We start from the raw sequence: 11,901 nt of genomic DNA on the forward strand, positions 1-11,901 counted from the left end.
TAATGTAGCACAATCCAATTACTTTAATTATCCTAAATGTAGAGGAATTCCACCCATTTAAATTCAGGAAAAACCAGCAAGAATGTTTTAGATGAAAAGCAATTTTTTTTTCTTAAAAAGAACATACAGAAAAATTTTTATTGCAACAGAAAAAGGTCTGAGGCCAGGGACATAGGTCAGCAGCAGAGTGGCTATCCAGCAAGCATGATGTTGTGAGCTCGATTCCTGATATCAAAAAAAAAAGGCTGGATGATTTGTTTTTATTAAAATCTAAATGTGTCAATAAGAATTTTGCGCATATTAGCACTGCGGTAACCAGGCATGGTGATGTGTGCCTCTAATCTCAGCACTCAGAAGGATGAGACCAGAGGATTTCCACGAATAAATGGCCAGCTTGATCTACATAAAGAGCTCAGTACCAGCTTGGAATATATAGCAAGATGCTGTAGATATTTATAAGTTTATAAAAAACAAAAACAAACAAAAGAACACTGAGGTATTAAAAATTACACAAAGGCATTATGGGATAAGGAAAGTTTGTCTGGAAAATAACTCCTTCTCACAGGCTGACAATTATCCTGGCTCAGCACAATAAACAACTGTCAAATTTTCTCCTTGTTTGTACCCAGTCTGAACCTTAGTGCATAATTTGTCAAACTGAATTGGTCTAATTATTTGGATGGACAAATGACTTTAGAATCTGCTGGTTTTCCTTTTCTTTGTGATCAAACTTTCAGAAGAACAATTACTGTAAAGTGCTATAGTTGTTTTTTATTCTCTTTATTGTTACATAAGCCTTCTTAGTCATGTAGTTTCCCCATCATAATAAATTTCAAAGTACATATACTAAAATTAGAAGGATACAGAGATGATTATCATGGTCTCACCATCAAGCTGACATGAATATTTGCAAAATGTATTTTGTAGCTGTTCTTGGAACTGAAAAATGTGGATAATTATGTGAGGTGATAGATAAGTTAAATTTATGTCAAAGTAGTAACTCTGTGTAAGTTATAACACATTGTAAATTTTAAATATACAATAAATTTATTTTTCAAAAAGAAAATGTGTAAACACCAAATAAATAAAACCATCATTGACAATGTATTTAAAACTGTGCCATAGATTTTATTTTTATTTTTGTTGTTTTTTTAAGCAATGTCTTGCTGTATAGTTCATACTGGCATTGAACTCATGTAATTCAGGCAGGCTTTGAACTCATGGAGATCTTTTTTCCTCAGCCTCTTGAGTGATGAAATTATAGGCATGACAGACTTTAAAGAGGCATAAGTGCACGAAGTTATCTGGAGTTTCTGAGGCTTTAGCAATTTAATTATTTATACATAATATTAAGGAAGTTATCCTTGCAAAACACTCTAAATCTCTCCTCTTTAACTTTTTTTTTTTTTTTATTGGTACCAGGGATCGAACTCATGACTGCCTGCTTGCAAGGCAGGTGCTTATGCCGCTGAGCTAAATCTGCAGCCCCTCTTTAACTTTTCTTAATATTGACTATTATTAAGGAATAAAGGTTTTTATGGTGACTGAATGGTTAGATTTAAAGATTTTCAAGGGGCTGATAGCAAGTGACATCACTGAGTTTTAACTTCAGAAGTGTTTCCTGACTTTGAATCTGGAAGTAAGCATTTACCAACCATTTATCACTAGAAAAACCACTTAAATTCCATGTACCATTTTTTTTCAGTTGTAAAAACTCTCTTCGTTTTTTTCCCGTAGTTTTAACAGTCAATATTTGTAAAATATTTAGAACAGTTTTTCACTGTAAAGCTGTTGATACAGAACTATATATAAATAAAAATTAAAAATTAACATGAGAACATCTCTCTAAATAAAATTTGAGATGGGACAGAATTTGATTCTGTGATGCTTAAGGGCATTAGAGGAGTAATAAAACTTTCTAACGCTCAGTGTTCTTAATGATTTTTGTCTGCATTGGGTATCATAAGACATTAAAAGATAATATTTATAGAAAACCCAAAGGAAGGATTGAGGAAATTATTTGGTTCTATAAAACATATTGACTCTTAGATAATACTTTTACAGGGAAAATAAATTTCATATCTTTATTTTCTAAGTTATCACAAAGTATAATTGAGTAGAATCCACATTAATGAGGTTCAGCTAAGATATTTTAAGCTAGGAAGAGCTGACATATTAAATTGGGGTTATACAAGAAATTAATGCACACAGATCTGCTTTGGGAAACAATTCATTCTTTTTGTGTTGCCAAAATCCTATTTAGCACATCAAAGAAGACTGCCACTTATTAGCTGTGTGATTTAGGGAGAACCATTCAGATTACCTAAAGCATTTTCCTCATCAGTAATATGAAGCTGACAATTCTGTATCCTATTTCCTTGCCCCCACATCAAAAGACAATCATGAATAAAAAACCGTTTTGTAAACAGTGGAGATTTAAGGATAAAAATAAATATGTGTCTTGATTTGTCTTCAAAAACAGAAGATTTATTTGGTTATTTACATAATGACAAAAGAGAAAGCAAGGAGTATTACATTGGGAAGGAGACAAACTAGCAAAAAGCAGGTTTTCCTGTGGGCAAATATGTTTGGTCTTCCTGTGAACCTTATATAGGATAATTACACAGAATGCACTTTGGAATAAGCTTCTCCAGAAGAATAGGAGGCTAGAGTATTTTGCTACAAACACAAGCTTTTCATCAAGGGCATTAAAATCCCAGACTGAATCTGCCAGCAGAGACATTCCTGAGGCAGAAAAACAGAGAAGTCATTTTGTGCTTGAATTAGTACTTAGGAAAGTGCAATGTACTGTGTACCACAGTCACAGCATAGATGTGACCAGAAGTGGACTGAAGAGGCATGGCACAGACAACTATGGTGTGTTTACTATGTTTTTGTGAGTGTGGGATATTGCCCAGGAAGTAATAAGTCACTGTGGTCCACCATTTCTTGGTCCTTTTACAAAGACGTGCTTATACTATTCCTTAGGGCAAGCCCCACAGTTTTTCATCACCACACTATGGTCCTTTAATTACTCCTATTTATGTAGACAGATTCATCAATGCTCACATGTAGGAAACAGGATTTAAGAAGCCCGTATTTGCTAGGTCTTGTCCTTACCTTCATCACTAAAATTGATATCCTATCAGTGTTTTTCATTGTTTTATATATATATATATATATATATATATATACATACATTGTAATATATAGATATAGATTATATAGATATAGGTAGATATAGCTGATATATATATATATTGATATATATATATATATAACTGATATAGATATATATTAATGTCAAAGAAGGCTATGGAAGTACAATTTAAATAAAACCTAGAAATTGTAGAAAATGGGAAAAATGTAAGAACTTTTGCCTGTCTGAATACAACTTGAAGCAGGGCACTTTTACTCACTTTTCATGATATTTCTCATTTTATGGTAAAGAAAAATATGCCAAGTTTCAACTTTTCTTTCAGTTAAGATTCATATTACACCTGAGTACCAAAAAGCAGTATCAATTAATTTAAAATGCAAATTATTAAATTTTATGTCACCTTTTGAATGTCTTTTGATTTCAAAGAGATTTTAATATATTCCTCATTGACCCAAAATCCTCTACTATTCTGAGTTCTTTTGATGACATGACTATGCTGTCCATCTCTGTGTGTCTGTCTCTCATTTCTCTCTGCTTGTGTAAAAACAGTCTGTTTGTTCTGTGAAATAAAATTTGTGGTAAATTATAAACAGCTATAGCTGAAAAATAATACAGATGCACTTTAGTATATGTGCTTCTGAAGAGAGGACAGACAGATATACTTTAAATTATCAACATTATAGTAGCATGTTTTATATTATTTAAAATGACTTGCTTAATATGAACACCTATGCAAATACAAAATATATAATTGTTGTAGTTCAAATTAGCAATCATATTACAATAACTCAGGAATATGATACATACTTAAAGATGGAAAATCTGTAAGTCCTAATTTTTGGACCTTATCTAAGTCTTCAGAAGCTAGGAAATCATAAAGCCATTAGATTTTTACTCTCACTCTTTCACTCCCTAGTACTTGTTTTCCTAGCATTTTTGTTTCTCAGCCTTTTTAAAATTCACATAATGCTCTATTGGTATTTATATTGTATATGGCTCCCATCTCATTTTCCATCACTACTATCCTCTAAAAATATTTATGATTTGCATCCTTGTTAATTTTGGTTTTTATAGAACTTTAACATATTATAGTACCAATTCTAGAGGTTTTATGTTTGTCTGTTTGTTGTCTTTTTTTTTTTTTTTTTTTTTTTAGACAGGGCTTCACTGTGTAGGTCAGTCTGGCCTTGAGTTGACTTTGTAACTCAGGCTGGTCTCGAATTCACAGTAATCTCCCAGTGTCAGTTTTCAAACTTCTGGGATTGCAGGCATGCACGCCCGACCAACCAATTCTAGTATTGCTAATTGATTACAGGTATGCTTTCTGAAGATATAACCTAAAAATGTCCATCGAGATTTCCCGGAAGAGACAGTATTCTGGTTGGGAAACTGTCCACTCACTTTTTTTTTTTTTCTTTCCTGGAGATGGAACTCAAGACTTTGCACTGAGCCATATCCAGAGTCCTTTCTAAATACATGCATTTGTTTTACTGTGAGACAAGGTCACCCAGGATAGTTGAAATTGTGATCGTGATGCCTCAGCCTCTGAAAATGCTGAGATTACAGAAGGGAGCTATTGTATCATCTCAGAGTGCATTCTTGAACCTTTCAGCTGTAGCTAACAACGGGGTGAGAATTGTCTACCCTAAAGTATTATCCTTTAGCTTTTCTCCACTTAATAGTTTAAGGTTTTTTTTTTTTTGAGTCTAAATATAAATGGTATTATGCAAAGTTTTATCCTGTATTTGTCATATTTCACTTAGCATAGTGACATCCAGATCCATCCACGTTTGTAGCAAACACAGTATGAAACACAGTAATGTTGTTTACTAGGAGTTTTGGTGAAGGAAAAGCAGAAATGGAGGACAAAGAATGCAAAATTACAGACATATATGATGATAAAGTTTTTTAACTTATACAAAACTAATACAAAACCTGAAGGTTAAAGTGAATTTAAAAACTGTGTTTTTCCATTTTTTAATAAAGAGTTTAATTACAAATAGTAATAGACTGTAATATATCATAAACATCCAATCAGGTGTTTAGGTTTCATGTTTTCATTTATGAAATGTTATGTTCTCAAATGAATTTTAAAAATTTCAACTAAAATGACATTATCATTCCCTATTGATTTTTAACTAAATTCTTTGTATTCATATTTTTCTTTTAAATTTTATAATGTACATAGAGGCACCCATATTACTAGGCTTAAGCACACTAATAATCAGACAATTTCAATTATTTTTAGATTATTCAAAAATCCAACTTCATTTTTGTTTATCAAATACTCTTATCTATCAATCAGATCCCCGGGAAGTGAGGTGAACAGTTTACCTGTTACAAAATAGTCAATACCGTGAGATAAAATATTTTCCAAAAAAATAATTCATCATGAAATTTATTTTGTGCTCTTATCAATGTTTTTAAGGAGTTCCTGGTATAACTTTGATTTTTGCTGTTTTCATTGATTGGTTTGAAGTTTACACACATTAAAAGCAAACATTTTAAATGGAGTTGTGAAACTCAGAAAAAAAAATTGCAACAATATTGGAATATTTCATCCTTCAAAGATAGAGCATTCCATCATTCTAAAATATTCTCATGTGGCATGTTATAATCAGACAACCTCTGCTTTGACACAAGAAACACAGATTTTTTTCTCCTTCTTAATTATTTTGAATGGTTCTAGACTTCTAAGTAAATGGAATCACACACTACTTGCTTTTTTAGTGTCTGGGTTCTCTATCAACATAATGATTTGATATGCATCCATGTTGTGATCTGTATGACTAATTCATTCTTTCTGAGGTTAAGTAGTATTCACAGTATATGAATATACTACAATTGTTTTATCATTTAGTTCTCAATAGATATTCGTGATGTTTTCAGTTTAATTATATTATTAATACACAAGCTATTAACATTTGTATTCAAATTTTTTGCATGGGTGTTTTTATTTTCTTAGGTAACTATCACAAGTGTATATTTAATATTATATAATAAATTAGTGTTAAAATCTTTAGGAAACTGTTTTCCAGAATGATTTTAAACATTCATGTTCCCACCAATAATACAAGGAAATTCAGATTGTTCTGTGTCTTTGTTAATCTTTAGAATTATCAGACTTTTTAACTTGTGTCATTTTAATGATTTCTAATATATATACTGTTTAAACTTTATTTTTACTGATTAATAATTTTGAGTATAATTACATGTGTTTCTTGGTGATCTGAACTTATACTTTCATTAGGTATTTAATGAAGTTTTGGCTGATTTTTATTCTGCTAATTATTTTATGATTTAATTTTAGGCATTATGGGGTATGTACTTAGCTAGATTATGTGCTATGAAGATTGTTTTCTAATGTTTCATTTACCTATTTTCTTAATGTTGCTTTTGAGAAGAAAGTTTAAATTTTGATAAGGGCTACACTTTTTCTATTATGCCAACACATTTTTTAAAAAATATGAACTATCTACTTAATTTTGCAAACATTTCCTCTCAATATATTCCTTAAAATATTTTGTTTTGAGTTTAAAAATTTACATTCAGGATTCACTATATTTTTATGTATGGACTCAAGGGCTGAAATACGTTTTTCTATATGCAGACACACCTGTTGTTTCAAAACCTTGTGCTGAAAATATCTTCTCTTGAATTGTCTTGGTCATGTGTATTTTAATACTTCTTCACTGTCTTTTCTTTCAAATTATCTTTGTCTGTTATGATGAAAATATACTGACTTATTAAGGCTTAATAGTAAGTCCAGTGATATAAATCCCCTAACTTCATTTTTACTTTTTAGGATTTTTTTGACTCCTATGATTTTACCTTTCCCCATGAATTTTAGAATAATCTTCTCAGTGCTATTTGGATAATGACATTTGGAATTTCTTTAAAATTTAATTGAATCTACAATATCAGTTTGGATATTTGGCTAATAAACTAATCTACATCTTCTAGTCTTTTAACATTGAATATATCTTCTTTATTTTGACCTTCACTATGCTTAGCAAGACAGGATTTTCTAATGTATATATATTGCATTTCATTCATTAAAATTATTTCTAAGTAATGCAATTGTAAATTCTACTATTTAAGTTTTCATTGTTTTGTTAATATTATATGTAAATAAGAGGAATTTTATATATAGAACTTTTATTAATCACAGTTATTTTATGAATTATGTTTTTTTTTCATTTTCTTAGATTTATTTTTTAGAAAATCATATCGTCTGCAAGTACAAAGTTTACTTTTACTCTTCTTCCTGTTACCTATGGCTTTGTATAATATTTTATTGTTCTTTTCTCTCTTTCTTTCTTTCTTCTCTTTTTTTCTTTCTTCCTTTCTTGTTGACTTGCTTGTTCTTTCTTGCTCTTTCTTTGTTTTTTCTTGAAGTGCTACATATTGAACCCAGGACCTCATGCACAGTAGGTAACTGACCCACCGCTAAATTAAACATCCAGCCCTAATTTTATTTTTGCTGGATAAATCTTTTTGACTTTGATAACTAAAAATATACCTTTAACATTATAAAATAATATGATTCTTTCATGCCAGTTTTTCATTCTTTTCCTGTTGTATTTTTTTAATACGACTGCATGTAATTCCTATATAATATTCTGGAACTGTAAGTATGCTCTGGAAATCATCACTTTCCCAGGGGCTCAACAGATTATATCACCATGAAAGCATAATGAAATTCATAATTTTGATCTTCTGGAAAATCATTGACTCAGTTTACTTTTACGGTTGACTCACTAGATTCTTATGGTGGCACTTCATGTATCTATTGATGTGTTTAAAAAAAATCCTCAAATCTAACAGCTTAAAATAACAAGGCTTAAAAAAAAACTTTATCTCACACAGTTTTTGTGAACAATGCACATTAAGTCATTTAGCTGTGTGGTTGAAACTTGTGGACTGAGGATAGTGCAAACAAGTTGCAGAGTTACTATGTAGGACATCTGGCTTGAGTCTGAAGAATTAACATTCAAGTTCAGTTTTACAGTTGTTTCCAGAAAACTTCAGTTCTTTATCACATGAGTTTCTGTTTTTCTACTAGGTTAGTATTGTTATAATGTTTATATTAATAGAAATTGCCTAAGCAATAAAATGTAACACTTTGAAATATATAAATAACAAGATTCCCTTTATTTCTCAAACTTGAAAATAATCTATAGGATTAAAACATCACATCTGATTTTCCTCTCCACTGAGCTTTAATATTAAAACTCTTGTACATGTTTTACCACTGGGGTACACCACCAGCCCACAAGAATATTTCCTTAAAATAATTCTGACTAAATTCATGGATTATAGTGGCAGGGTCTTAATAAAAGAACATAGTTCTTAACAAAAGGCAAAATAATAATTTAACTGTAGTTGTACCTGATCACAGCCAAAAATAAGTTGAAGAGAAATTAGCAAGCATCATGGTTAATGTTCATTTTCAGCTCAATTGGCTCAGAAGTTGCATAGATTGGTAAAGCATATTTCCAGATGCATGCGGGTGAATTATGGGTGTTGATATGAAAACTATGGGTGTTTGATATGGAAACATCAGTTCTCTCTTCCTTTCTAGCCTTTCGCCTGTTTTCTGTTTCCTAGATATTTAGAGTTAAGCTGTTGCTCTGCACTGTGTCTTTTTGCTACAATGTTTCTGCCTTAAAACCTGTCATTACAGGGACTAAACTTAAAACACGAGTCGAAATAAATTCTTCCTCCATTAGATTGTATGTGTGTCCTTCTTCCTATAAACTGTGTGTGTAATATTTTGTGCCAGTGACAAAAACTAATTCTCTACGTTTGAAAAATTTAAAGACATTCCTTCGTAAGGTCTGGAAGGCTCAGGACTGACACCAGCAACAAATGAACGTCTCTAAATTTCATGCCGTAAGTGCCTTGTTTTTTTTTTTTTTCTATTTCTTTTTTCAGTTCCGAACTTCTGTGTAACCTCTACCACTGCATAGATTGTGTTATTCTTTACTTTTATTTTTACCTGTGTTCTTTTTTGCATCTTGTGAGTATCCTGATTCTCATTTCTTTCTATATGTCTGCTGATACTAGTTTCCTTAGATTTTGTTCACTATCAGATTTCTTTTGACACCAGGAAGTTTAGTTTCAATTCTGATTGAATATAAGATTTTGGTGTTTTGAAAATTCTTGTCAACTATCCTTTTAAATTTCAATTTATAATTCTTATCGGGATAATTTTATCCTATTTTCTGTGCATTTTTGTTTGATCATTAATTTGGAGGAAATATTTAAAGTGGCTTTGAAATTAAAGAACACAGCGAATCAATTAAAATGAATGTTACAATTATTGCTACATGGTATTGTGCTACATAACTTTATGTAATAGCAATACTACATAGATGAACTCATTGATGAATGGGTGTGATTTTACTCTGAAGCATTACTTTCCTACATGGTTGGCACTTTCATTTTGAACACTGGATTTTATTAGAAGATATTTTAAATACACTGGAAGAAGCTATGATATGTTGAAATACAAACAATATGTAAATTCTGTGTAACTTAAAATAATTCTTTGTTGTTCTATAGATTTGTAAATTGAAACACAAGAATTCAGATAAGATGGTGTTTTATACATTTCTATTAAAAATTAAATGTTGATGCTTTTAACATTGTGCTTAAAGCTTTGTCGATTCTACTCTTGATAGAAGACAATTTGCATTTTGCCTCCAGTGTCACACACTTAGTAATTGGAATTTTGTCACATCTCAGATTCTTGTTGCATTTATTTTGAGTCAATCAAGTAAATAAGAGGAAATATCATGGAGATCATCCATTTAAGAATGAGCAGCAATAAATTCATTCTAGATATATGTGACAGAGAGCCATAAATATGTCAGTAAAATCTAAACTAATTGTATACATAACTCAGATTCATTGAGTTTGATTACGAAGACTGTCTGTAATTTGTTTTAATCACTTATGAAGGGAACAATAATGAAAGGAATGTGAGAGTGAAAGAGGCAAGGATCTGAAAAATAAGGTAAAATACCTTATATTCCAAAAGTTAATAAAAATGTGTGATTATGTATATATCTTACTGGTTTTTCTCTCTCCATGTTCAGGGATATTAAAAGAGATCAGTAAGTTTTATCTGTTTCTGAATATACCCAATTTTGGGTATATTCAGATTAGTTAATTTCACAATTAGAGCCTTAGTTCTCAGATCTTACCCAAAAAGCAGCAGCAACATCATCTGGAATTTTGTTTCTTCTGAGGATCCTCTTGAAGCTTCCTGAATCAATTCCTTGGGTTCAGGCACAGGGAACTGATTTATCAGGTTACTCAGACGTTTCTTGATCATGATTACATTTGGGGATTACCTTACATAAGTGTCATAACACGCTACCTCTACCTCGAGACATATTTTAAAAGTTTTCTAATGTGTTGCTTCACTATAAACCAGTGTATTTTCATATCAAAGTGATGTTATTGAGGAAGTTGTTCAAGAAATGTGATATTTCTTAAGCATGGCTAATGAGAATGTAAACAAGTAGAATAATTATGAATATCATTGTGGAAATCAGATTCCTCAAATATCTAAAAGGTAGAATTTCTAATCAATCTGGCTATTTCCCTATGCATCCTCCCAAAATAGTTTAAAGACATCATATTATGGGCTGGGGATTTAGCTCAGTGGCATAAGCGCCTGCCTTGCAAGCAGGCAGTCGTGAGTTTGATCCCCGGTACCGATAAAAAGGAAAAAGACAAAAAAAAAAAACAAAAAAACAAAAAAAGACATCATATTATGTGATACATGAATAAAAATGTTTATAGCAGGACAATTCACAATAGCTAAATCCATCAACAGAAAATAAAGAAAATGTAGTATCTATACACAATAGAATACTACTCGGATATGAAAAATGATAAACTTGCATCCTTTGTAAGAAACTAGATATAACTTCAAAGTATAATGTTAAGTTAAATAAATCTGACACATACACTTATATACCATGTGCTTTCACTCATATGCGAAATTCAAAGTAAAGATCAAAATAAAAGACAGAGAAAAGGGAAGAAATGAGAAAGAGTCTGAGACAGAGAGTGTTGAGAAGTAGGAGGAGAAGCAACATAGAAAGAATTAAAAATATTGTGTGCATACCAACTACCCACAATGAACATGATCAACTGTTACAAACACGACTCAAATAAATGAAAATGAGGCAATGAGATGCAGAGATTGAGAGAGGGAAGAGAAAGGTGACGGGAAGTGGAATAAAAGTATTAAGGTATGTTAAATACACATACCTATTCACTAAAATGAATTTATATATATATATATATATATATATATATATATATATATATGTTTGTGTGTGTGTGTATAAGCATGTGTATACATATATGTTGGTAACATGTACTAACAAAAATATGCATTACAAAAGCCTAGTCTGAAGTTGTAGAAATCAAGTTTAGCTGCTTATGTAGCAATTCTGCACTTTGAATGTTACATTACATTCCGTCATCAACACGCATGCACACCAAAAACATAAGAAGCTAGAGCATGAAGAAAGAAATAAAGATAAATTCTGTGAGTTTTGTCGAGGAATGAAATTGGAACCTTAAGTTCTGTTGGAGAGAAAACTTTGTTAAGGCATTTCTAACAACATTTATCCCCCCCATAGTGTAAAGAATCCAATTACTTTTTCTGTAACAAGAATTCTCAAAGCCAGTTTTTCACATTTCTATTAATCATCTGT

The 11,901-nt window shown here is 31.0% G+C and overlaps 1 non-coding gene across 1 annotated transcript; it reads left to right on the forward strand.

The window, feature by feature from the left end:
• The first annotated feature begins 825 nt into the window (after positions 1-825).
• On the forward strand, positions 826-929 carry LOC111756726 (U6 spliceosomal RNA). Its single transcript, XR_002791139.1, has one exon. It is a non-coding gene; the product is annotated as a U6 spliceosomal RNA (small nuclear RNA).
• Positions 930-11,901: the final 10,972 nt, after the last annotated feature.

Source organism: Cavia porcellus, unplaced genomic scaffold, assembly GCF_034190915.1.
Source record: "Cavia porcellus strain 051 isolate PalLab524CR breed Dunkin Hartley unplaced genomic scaffold, mCavPor4.1 scaffold_3, whole genome shotgun sequence".
Lineage (NCBI taxonomy): Eukaryota > Metazoa > Chordata > Mammalia > Rodentia > Caviidae > Cavia > Cavia porcellus.